The following is an 11,450-nucleotide window of genomic DNA, read 5'->3' as shown; positions in this document are numbered from 1 at the left end:
GGGAGGACATCTTAATCAGCACGCACAAAGTTTTCTCCTGGCCAAAGCAGGATCTTATCTGAGATGACAGGTACAGCGTTTTTCTACTACTCTGGGAAGCAATTTTATTACCTGACTGGATTACAGCTATTGCCTAAAGTGAAAGTTAAACAAAGTGATGTGGAGAAAGAAAAAGAAGACCAGTGACATCTGCTGAGTGTCAACCAAATTGCAGATGCTGATGATGTTACAAAAAAAACCCACCATAATAGTAAGAAGAGGAAGAAGAAGAAGAAGAAGAAGAAGAAGAGAAATGCCATCTTCTGAATGTCACATACAGCATACAGAATGAGAGAGCAACAAAGACAGAAAAATGCAACTGACCTGGGGCTAGACTGATGAGTATCAAGTGTGGGATCCAGAATGCAGGATTGACAAAGACAGAAAAATGTGAGATTTAGAAGCTTGATTTTGGTCTTGACTGAAAGCCTATGTGCTGATACATTCTGGTAACTCAAAGTACTAGAAAACTCAGCAAACTGACCTGCACACATGGGTTTGTTATGGCACAGTGATAAGCAAATGAGGTGACATGGTGGAAACAACATTTGCTGAGCAGAAAGCAAAGAGCAGAAGTTGATGATGTGATGATGATGAACAGCCTAATAGGAAGAGGAATAAGAAGAAGAGCAACACAATCTGCTGAGTGTCTAGTGCAGGATACAGAATAAAAGATTGACAAAGACAGAGAAATGCGTGAGGCTGGAGGTCCACGTGTTTTGCTACCAATAATGTAACACCCTACAGTATATCGTGCTTAATACAAGCCTGGTAGCATCAGAGTATGAGGTAGGTAGCTGCCCTAGATGAGGCACTAGGCCATTGTTTGGGGATGTGGAAGGAAAATCATAGTACCTTGCATGAAGTCCATGCAAACAAAGAAGCACAAATATAGCTGAATGATGACTGCAACACATTAGTTGTAATAAAATTCAAATCCACTGTTTTGCATTCATTTGTAAAGTATTTTAAATTAAGAGGAGGCTTAAAATACAAAATAGGAAAACAGCAAACATGGCTAAGTATTAATTAGAAGTGAAACTAAATGTGCAGAAATAAGGTATGTGGTGCCCCCAAAAATAGACTACCAACTTTTCATAAAGCTTGGAACTTTTACTAAAATGCATAAACAGAAGGATCATACATGCAGAGTAAACAGAAGGCCTCTTAGAGGGTGCCACAGCGGATCATGTTCTTCCATATCTTTCTGTCCTCTGCATCTTGTTCTGTTACACCCATCTCCTGCATGTCCTCTCTCACCACATCCATAAACCTTCTCTTAGGCCTTCCTCTTTTCCTCTTCCCTGGCAGCTCTATCCTTAGCATCCTTCTCCCAATATACTCAGCATCTCTCCTCTGCACATGCCCAAACCAACTCAATCTCGCCTCTCTGACTTTGTCTCCCAACCTTCCAACTTGAGCTGACCCGCTAATGTACTCATTTCTAATCCTGTCCATCCTCGTCATACCCAATGCAAATCTTAGCATCTTTAACTCTGCTACCTCCAGCTCTGTCTCCTGACAGATAAAGAATTAATTGTTTGTGATACAACTCTTCATTACACTCTAGTTATATGTGGGGTGTGATCGTGTTAGTGTTTGGTAAAGAAAAACACAAAGTCCTGCAGCCATTTTATGTATATTGTCGTCATGGAAACATTTGCTCAGATTCTCTTAAAGCTGTCAAGTGTCTGTCCTCAGCTGTAAAAGTCAGATCATAAAGAAATCAAATGGCTATACAGGAACAAGATCCGTCCAGGTTAGCAGAAGGGGGGCATCTTTAATCCTGTCATTCAGTGTTAATAAAGTTACTGGACTTGTACTTGTAGGTTATGTCAGACTTATCAACTGCAGTTGCTGAGCTCGTCAATGAACCATATCAAATGATTGGTCATAGCTAGGAATATCATGTGTGATGGATGTCCGGCAAGAGTTGCCGGCCCTCACCCCCAGGCCGCCAGGAGGAGCTTTCCCGACAGCATGGACGTACCCCGAGTTCCAGCAGGGCCTCATGGACTTTGTAGTTTTTATACACAGCCCTGCTGGATACCTTGGGGACCACAAGGAGTCGCTGTAGCGAGGCTCGTAGACTCTTATGTGCCCTATAAGCTGGAAGTGTGTCCTGGTCACATGAACGGGAGGAATGATGTACTTCCAGGTTGAAGAGAAAGACTTTTACCCTGACCTGGAAGTGGTAAGGACTTGTGGACTGTGGGGCAGGAACACCTCCGGGTCATGGGGTATAAAGGACTCTGGGAAAGCCCAGACACTGAGCTGAGTTGGGAGGCAGGGTGGCTAAGCGTCTGGGAGAGGAGGATTGGTTATTGTGATTATTGTTTATTGAGAATTGTGGAGAGGTGTGTGCTTTGTGCACTTATTTATAATAATCAATTATTTGGACATTTATCTGGTGTCTGATGTGTGGTCTGAGGGTACAAGGGTGCAATAGAAACTCTAAACTGTCACAGTTGGCGTAGCCGGCAGGATTCTCTGGCTGTCAGTTTGGCAGAGGACCTGGAAAATTTTTTTTTTACTGTGGACAGAATACCCCGGGAAGATAGCGTCACGACACACACAGGAAAAATTGCCAGAAACCCCGATTTACCAAGGACGTCATGGGAAAGAAGAAGACAAAGCAGAGCGCCAGCAACAGCGGAGGTCTAGCGCTCGGCATTGCCTGCGCTCTCGTTCAGGCAAATGAGTAACCTGAAGGACTTCCGCATTACGGGTGCTGGCGAGGGACACGGGACGTACCACGAGGGATTCCAGGAAGGTGACGTTCCATGTCCAGCTGTTTGTGGCTTCGCCCAAGAAAAGACGGACTTGGTTTTTCCGAAGGAGAAAGGGGAGGCGAGGAAGCACCGCTCTCCCTACAAAAAGGTAAGGAGGTCCAGGAAATGACTGATCGGTCCGTCGATAAATTGATTCAGACGGATCGCAGTCAGCCAAAAGTGGCACCGCGGTCCTCCAAAAAGAACTCCAAATCCCAGGCTCCCATGCGGGACCTGTCTGAGCACGTGCCAGGAGCGGGCGTGCTTATTGGCTCCCAGCCGGAGGGTAAGACTAGTGATAGCTGCAGCCTGCCTCCGGCTGAATTAAGTAACTTTTTGGACGTGCATGAGCTGGAGAAGTTGCTTCAGCCCGTGCACAAATTTTTACAGGTGGTGGAGGCAATAAAGAAGATCGCTGGGGATCTAGGAGCAGCGGCCGAAGCGCCTTTAAGGAGGGTGGATGAATTCCTATGGCGATTTGGTCGGGAGTCTCCCATCATGATTGATTTGGCGGTACAGGTGAGTTTTACCGGTACCGTACAGAATAAGGGGACACAGAGTGACACGGGCCCACAGTTAATTAGTAGCGGGTGCCAAGTCACTACGAGCCCTACAAGCAAATGTGGTGTGATGACAGAAGGGGAGGTGGAAGCGCCGATCGTACCAGAGCAGCTGAAAAGTGCAGTCTCTCGGAGCGATGCGGTGCTGAAGACGCCGCCTCTGGTTACTTTAAAGTCAATGGGCGTGCAAACAGCAAAGAGGCTCTCTTTTCCCAATAGAGAGACTCAAGCTGTGCTCTGGCCCCAGAGTAAGCAGGGGATCCCCGAAATACACCGTGGGTCTCCTGAAAAGGTGGAAAAAAGGGTGGAGAGCAGCGAGGCGTCCAGTAAAATTCCTGTGGCGGAGAAAAGGGTGGAGCTGACGGAGTTCCGCGGTGTTTCCAGTCTCGCGGAGGACTACCAGGAGGGCAACGTTGGTGCTACAACTGTTGTCGGCGGGGCCACGTGTGGCAAAGCTGTCCTTAGAGGACAGGAGATCGGTGGGACAGAAGATACACCATTCCCCCAAGGTTCTCTGGGGGGCATAGACAATATAGCCAAGGTCCGACTGACGTGTCCTCCTGGAGGAGGACGTCCCTCGCGGGGGCTGGACTCTCTGCCCCAGTTGGCTTCGCTAAGGGGGTGGGAATCGTGATGGTTGTCCAGCAAGAGTTGCAGGCCCTCACCCCCAGGCCGCCAGGTGGAGCTCTCCCGACAGCATGGACGTGCCCCGAGTTCCAGCAGGGCCTCATGGACTTTGTAGTTTTTATACACAGCCCTGCTGGATACCTTGGGGACCACAAGGAGTCGCTGTAGCAAGGCTCGTAGACTCTTATGTGCCCTATAACCTGGAAGTGTGTCCTGGTCACGTGAACGGGAGGAATGACGTACTTCCAGGTTGAAGAGAAAGACTTTTACACTGACCTGGAAGTGGTAAGGACTTATGGACTGTGGGTCAGGAACACCTCCGGGTCATGGGGTATTAAAGGACTCTGGGAAAGCCCAGACACTGAGCTGAGTTGGGAGGCAGGGTGGCTAAGCGTCTGGGAGAGGAGGATTGTTTATTGTGATTATTGTTTATTCAGAATTGTGGAGAGGTGTGTGCTTTGTGCACTTATTTATAATAATAAATCAATTATTTGGACTTTTATCTGGTGTCTGACGTGTGGTCTGAAGGTACAAGGGTGCGAGAGAAACCCTAAACTGTCACACATGATAACTTTCTAGCATAGCCGTACTTGCTCCTTTTTCTGACAGCCAATAGTGTGCTGCCTGCTGTACAAAGGGTTAACAGGTATGGAGAGACCAGCAATCCATGCCCGTTTTCCCATTTCCTGTCATGGTTTGTAAAACATGTTTGTGAGGTCCAAAACACTCACGTTCTTTACTCTTTGTCACTGCATTTTAGGCATTGTTCTTCTGGGTCAGTATTCGTTGGTTGTAAGCTGCCATGCACACACAGCACTCCCCTAAGACTAAAGACGTTTGATTTTACTGAAGCAAGTCGCTTGGTATGTCACACCCCACTGCCTGCGCTTGGGAAAGCAGATCATAACCTGGTTCTGCTTCAGCCTCAATACAAACCAAGAGTGAGGGCGCTACCTACAACCACACGCTCATTCAGGAAGTGGTCCCCTGAGGCAGAGCAGGCTCTGAGAGACTGCTTTGGAACTACAGACTGGGATATATTGCTGAGATCACATAGTGAGAACATTGCAGAGGCTGTTGAATGCACAACTGATTACATCAACTTCTGTATGGACATTGTAGTTCCAGTAAGAACAGTACGCTGCTATGCTAACAACAAGCCATGGATTACAAGTGACATCAAGGGCCTTTTGAACCAGAAGAAAAGGGCTTTTAAAGGTGGTGATAAGCATGAGCTGAAGTGCGTGCAGAAGGAACTCCGAGTCCAGCTCAGGGCGGCGAAAGAGCAGTACAGGAGAAAGCTGGAGCAGAAGTTGCAGAAAAACAGTATGAAGGAAGTGTGGGATGGGATGAAGATTATCACTGGCTGCAGCTCGAAGCGGGGTGCCGCAATCGAGACAGACGTGGATAGAGCAAACCAAATGAACAACTTCTTTAATAGGTTTGATCACAGTAACCCACGCTCACCTCGGAGTACTGCATCCTCCAACCATCCTTCTGCTGATACCAGCATAGGTGAGACATCCCCACCCACAATTACAGCAGCCCAGGTGAGCAGAGAGCTGAAAAGACTTTGTGCCAGCAAAGCAACGGGTCCAGATGGTGTATCGCCACGATTGCTGAAGGCCTGTGCGTTGGAACTGGGGAGTCCTCTACAGCGCATCTTCAACCTGAGCCTGGAACAGGGAGAGTCCCGAGGCTTTGGAAAACATCTTGTATCACTCCTGTCCCAAAGGTATCACGCCCTAGTCAGCTGAATGACTTCCGCCTGTTGCTCTGACGCCACATCTGATGAAGACCATGGAGTGGCTGCTGCTTCACCACCTGAGGCCACAGGTCCGTCACGCCCTAGACCCTCTGCAGTTCGCATACCAGGAGAAGGTGGGAGCGGAGGATGCCATCATCTTTATGCTTCATTGATCCCTCTCCCACCTGGACAGAGGCAGTGGTGCTGTAAGAATTATGTTTTTGGACTTCTCTAGCGCCTTCAACACCATCCAACCTCTGCTCCTTAGGGATAAGCTGACAGAGATGGGAGTAGATTCACACCTTGTGGCATGGATTGTGGACTATCTTACAGACAGACCTCAATATTTGCGTCTTGGGAACTGCAGGTCTGACATTGTGCAGCAATACAGGGCGCCAGGGGACTGTACTTTCTCGGTCCTGTTCAGTCTATATACATCAGACTTCCAATATGACTCGGAGTCCTGCCACATGCAAAAGTTCGCTGATGACACTGCTATTGTGGGCTGCATCAGGAGTGGGCAGGAGGAGGAGTACAGAAAGTTAATCAAAGACTTTGTTAAATGGTGCGACTCAAACCACTTACACCTTAACACCAGCAAGACCAAGGAGCTGGTGGTGGATTTTAGGAGGCCCAGGCCCCTCATGGACCCTGTGATCATCAGAGGTGACTGTGTGCAGAGGGTGCATACCTATAAATATCTGGGAGTGCAGCTGGATGACAAATTGGACTGGACTGCCAATACTGATGCTCTATGTAAGAAAGCTCAGAGCAGAATATACTTTCTGAGAAGGTTGGCATCCTTCAACATCTGCAGTAAGATGCTGCAGATGTTCTACCAGACGGTTGTGGCGAGTGCCCTCTTCTACACGGTGGTGTGCTGGGGTGGCAGCATAAAGATGAAAGACACCTCACGCCTGGACAAACTTGTTAAGAAGGCAGGCTCCATTGTAGGATTAAAGTTGGACAGTTTAACATCTGTGGCAGAGCGACGGGCACTAAGCAAACTCCTGTCAATCATGAAGAATCCACTGCATCCACTTAACAGTGTCATCTCCAGACAGAGGAGTAGCTTCAGTGACAGACTTTTGTCACTGTCCTGTTCCACTGACAGACTAAAGAGATCGTTCCTCCCCACACTATGCGACTCTTCAATTCCACCCGGGGGAGTAAATGCTAACATTAATTTTATTTTAATTCTTTTCATTTTTATTACTATTTAATTTAATATTGTTTCTTTGTATCAGTATACTGCTGCTGGATTATGTGAATTTCCCCTTGGGATTAATAAAGTATCTATCTATCTATCTATCTATCTATCTATCTATCTATCTATCTATCTATCTATCTATCTATCTATCTATCTATCTATCTATCTATCTATCTATCTATCTATCTATCTATCTATCTATCTATCTATCTATCTATCTATCTATCTATCTATCTATCTATCTATCTATCTATCTATCTATCTATCTATCTATCTATCTATTACGAGACCGGATTTACAGAAGTGTGCCACCAACTGCCTCCGACTCACTAAGATTATGTAAATGAAGTCTATGACTCAAATTGCTAGAAATGTTGCATAATGAGATATGACATTAAATAGACTCCTCTTCTCTGGCTAGCAATTATGTCATTATTTCACATGTCTGGAGAGTTATTACTCCGTACTTACTGTACGTACTTACTGTGTAATACAAAGTAATGTTATAGTTAATTACTCAGTTGTCATTGTTATTCCACAGTTTATATAATTACAATGTAACTTTATCACTGATCCAAAAACAAGTGTACTTACATAGTTACGTTGTATCTGTCCTTTCAAAATATAATAAAAAACATTAGGGTATGTAACTACAACTATGTAACAGATGTTCCATGGTCTGGGCAATTTTCAATGGAGAATTGCATTGATAACTGCATAGGTTTTCGATGATATTTCAAGATCTGTTTCTTTTGCCTCACAGATCCATTATCCTGAGATGGAATTCTGTCTGGAGGCTCCAGCAGACCCCTGTGAACCTCCGTTAGGATATAGCGGGTTGGATAATGGATGGATGGATATGTGTGTAAAATTTGTACGTTCTACCCATGTGTCCCTATGTCTTCTTCATGGGTTTTACTGCCACATCCCAGGGACATGTACTGTAGGTTGGGTTACGTGGCCACATGTGTGAGAGTGTGACTGCTGGTATGTTTGTCAGTGGGCCTTGTAATGGGATGGCTCCCCATCCTGGGCTATTTCCTGCCATGTACCCGGTGATGCTTGGAATGGCTCTGCGATCCTGTTATCTTGATTGAATGATGCAAGTTTTGCAGTATTATGTTAGGGATGGGTATAATAACAGCCCAAAAAATTCAACAATAAATAGTGTTTGTGGCATGCGGCTGAGGGTGGAGCCAGCCGGGACGCCTGAGGGAACCGGAGGAGGGCTTTTGCCTCCTCCCAACCACGATGGGGCGACCGCCCAGGTTTTGTTGGTGGCCTCGGGTTGGGGGCTTGGAAGCCCAACCCTGTAGGGGCCCGTGGCCTCCGCCAGACGGCGCCCCGGTGCCTGAAGAAACCTGGAGCCCAGTACTTCCGCTACACCAGGAAGTGCTGGAGGGAAGAAAACAGGGGACACCCGGAGGGCTTCCGGGTGTGCAGCTGGCACTTCCGCCACACTGGGGCGTGTCCGCGGAGGAATGCCGGGAAGCAGCTGAAGCCCATCCGGGGTGGTATAAAAGGGGCCACCTCCCTGCATTCGAGAGCAGAAGTCGGGTGGAAGAAGGACGGAGCTGGAGAGAGGACTGGAGGCGGCCAGAAAGGCATTTGGTGACTGTGAGGCCTGGACTTTGGGGAATTGGTGCTGGAGGCACTGGGGTGTGCACTGAATAAACTGTAAATATTGTACATAGTGTAGTGTGAATAAACGTGTGTGCTGGGTGAACTAATGATGTCCACCTGTCTGTGTCCGGGTCCCGTTCCACATGTTACACAACTTCAAGAATGTGACAAATGCGTGTTTAAGCAAAACATGTCAAGGAGGTGCCCCTCTAGATTTTGGGAAAAAGCGTTAACCATTTTGCAAAGGCGTTTTCACCATTTAAAAAAGATCTTTATCATTGAAAACCTATGCAGTTATCACGGCAATTCTCCATTACAATTTCCCAGACCATGAAACATCTGTTGCATAGTTGTAGCTACATACCCTGATGTTTTTATTACATTTTTAAAGTACAGATACAATGTAACTATGTAAGCACTTGTTTTTGGATCGGTGATAAATTGTTACATTGTAATTATATAAACTGTGGAATAACAATGACAACTGAGTAATTAACTATAACGTTACTTTGTATTACACAGTAAGTACAGAGTAATAACTCATAGTTATACTGTACTTATACAGGTAACTGCATAGTAGTTACAGTGTAATTATGGACACAATGTAAAGTGTTACCGAGGTAAGTTCCCTCACTTTTCCTCCAGCCTCCTAAGATTTCTACAAAACCAGCCAAATGAAATGTGATCCATCTGGAGTTCTCTGCCTACTTCCTAGAGGCTTTTCCTGTTATCCCAGTTTGGTCTGACCAGTGGACAAATATCAGAAAAGATTCTGAATGACGAGGATAAATAAACAGAGCAGAAGTGAACTCTGGGCCTTAACATCAAAATTAGTGTTCTGTAGGATGTAACTAGTTGAAATTTCAGTAATAATACAGTGTCACACACGTGCAATTGGGAGACAGCTAAAGGGCCTGAATAATAGTAATTCCACTGCAGACCAGGGGGCAACGAGGTGCGCTGACTTTCTTTCTCAATCCCTTGCAGACCATCCATGGGAAATCCCGCACGGTTCTGGTGCTTCTTATGACATCACTTCCAGTTCTGGGCCCTTTGATGGCATTGCTTCCGGGCCCCCTGATGATGGCACTTCCGGTTCCAACAAATAAAGCTGCCATCTTTGGCACCCAGCATCAGATCTGTTTTGGACTTGTGAACATCTCACAACTATTTACCCATTTGCAGCCAGGGCATATTATATGGGTGGCTGCCCCAAAATTTTTTGATGTCTTCTTGTTATTTTTGTGACAACAATCATAACTTGGTTAACAAGGCCCAAACTATCAAAGTTGCACTTTAAGACGGAACTTCCATTGAGACACAATCAATGAAATGACACAGAGTCATGTCCCTGTGTGATGCTGCACATGGAATCCAGCTATGCGGATGTAGTGTCTTATATCGAACGTCAGTGTGGCGATAATGACATCTGCCCCCTTAGTATACATCAACTCACTTAACCATCAAATCAACTTTCAACACTCTGGTACAACCCAATTCAAGTACACATCCATCATACAACTGTTACGTTTTTTCTTCACTTTTTGCTGAATAAGTAGATTTACTGACTTGATCAGGATGACACAGTTAGTTTGAGGTAGAGGCAGAGACAGAACTGTCAGTCTAACGGTAAAGAGGTATAACTGTAGCCAATAAAATTCAGATGTGTAATAGAGAAGAGTGTAGTGTAGCGCAGGAAGTACAGTAATAATCCCTCCTCGATTGTGGGGGTTGCGTTCCAGGTGAAAATCCGCGAAGTAGAAACCATATGTTTGTATGGTTATTTATATATATTTTAAGCCCTTACAGTATAAACTCTCCCACACTGTTTATAAATATTCCCCGCAAAGTTATACAGCATAATCCCTTTGTATTCTCTTAGATATTAGGTAAGATTCATTGAAATTATGTATATAAACACACTGTTTATATACAGTAAAACCTAAATATTATTTTAAAGATATTGAGTGTCTCCGATATCACATATGTTACAGCCATTACGATAGACAGGCCACCAGCAATAAATACGTACAATGCAAGAAAAATAGTATACAGTAAATGTGTGTACAGTGACACTAAACATACTAAACTAAAAGTACTGTAAGTAGAAAATTAATTATGGTTACTCACCAACAATGACACAATGACTTGTCCGATAACAATGAGTTTAATTTTATTGCACAACAAAGGAGAACATTACAGCTCTGTTGGACTTCAGGCGATTGTGTAGCACTGCCGTTGTTCTTCTTCTGGCAGTCTTCAATCCAAATCGCTAAAGCAGATTCCATCCAGACTACTGCCTTATTACATCCACTTACAACTCGTTTTGCACCCTGGTTAAAAGGACACTGCGGCCGTAGATCTTATATTCCTTTTGTACTTTTTAAATAAAAAGAATTGTAGCCTTCAACAAATGCAAAACGTTTACCTTTTCGGCAATCATTAACATCTTTCGTTGGCGCTTGGGCACAGCCCATGAAGCAGTAGCAGATCGTTTTGGAGCCATAATGAAGGGCTTGACAATGCACAAAGATAAACACAAAAGAGCACAACTCTTTACACAGCAAAACACGTTGATGCTGAATGAGCGAGATGAGACTTCCTGGTTAACACTGCATTCAGCGCGCAGGAACTTAACTGCGTGCTCTGATTGGTTAGCTTCTCAGTCATCCACCAATAGCGTCCCTTGTATGAAATCAACTGGGCAAACCAACTGAGGAAGCATGTACAGGAAGTAAAAAGACATTGTCCGCAGAACCTGCGAAGCAGCGAAAAATCCGCGTTATATATTTAGTTATGCTTACATATAAAATCCGCGATAGAGTGAAGCCGCGAAAGTCGAAGCGCAATATAGCGAAGGATTACTGTATTGG

This window comes from Polypterus senegalus, chromosome 14, assembly GCF_016835505.1.
Source record: "Polypterus senegalus isolate Bchr_013 chromosome 14, ASM1683550v1, whole genome shotgun sequence".
NCBI classification, from domain to species: Eukaryota; Metazoa; Chordata; class Cladistia; order Polypteriformes; family Polypteridae; genus Polypterus; species Polypterus senegalus.
Note: the sequence above shows the minus strand (reverse complement) of the source record.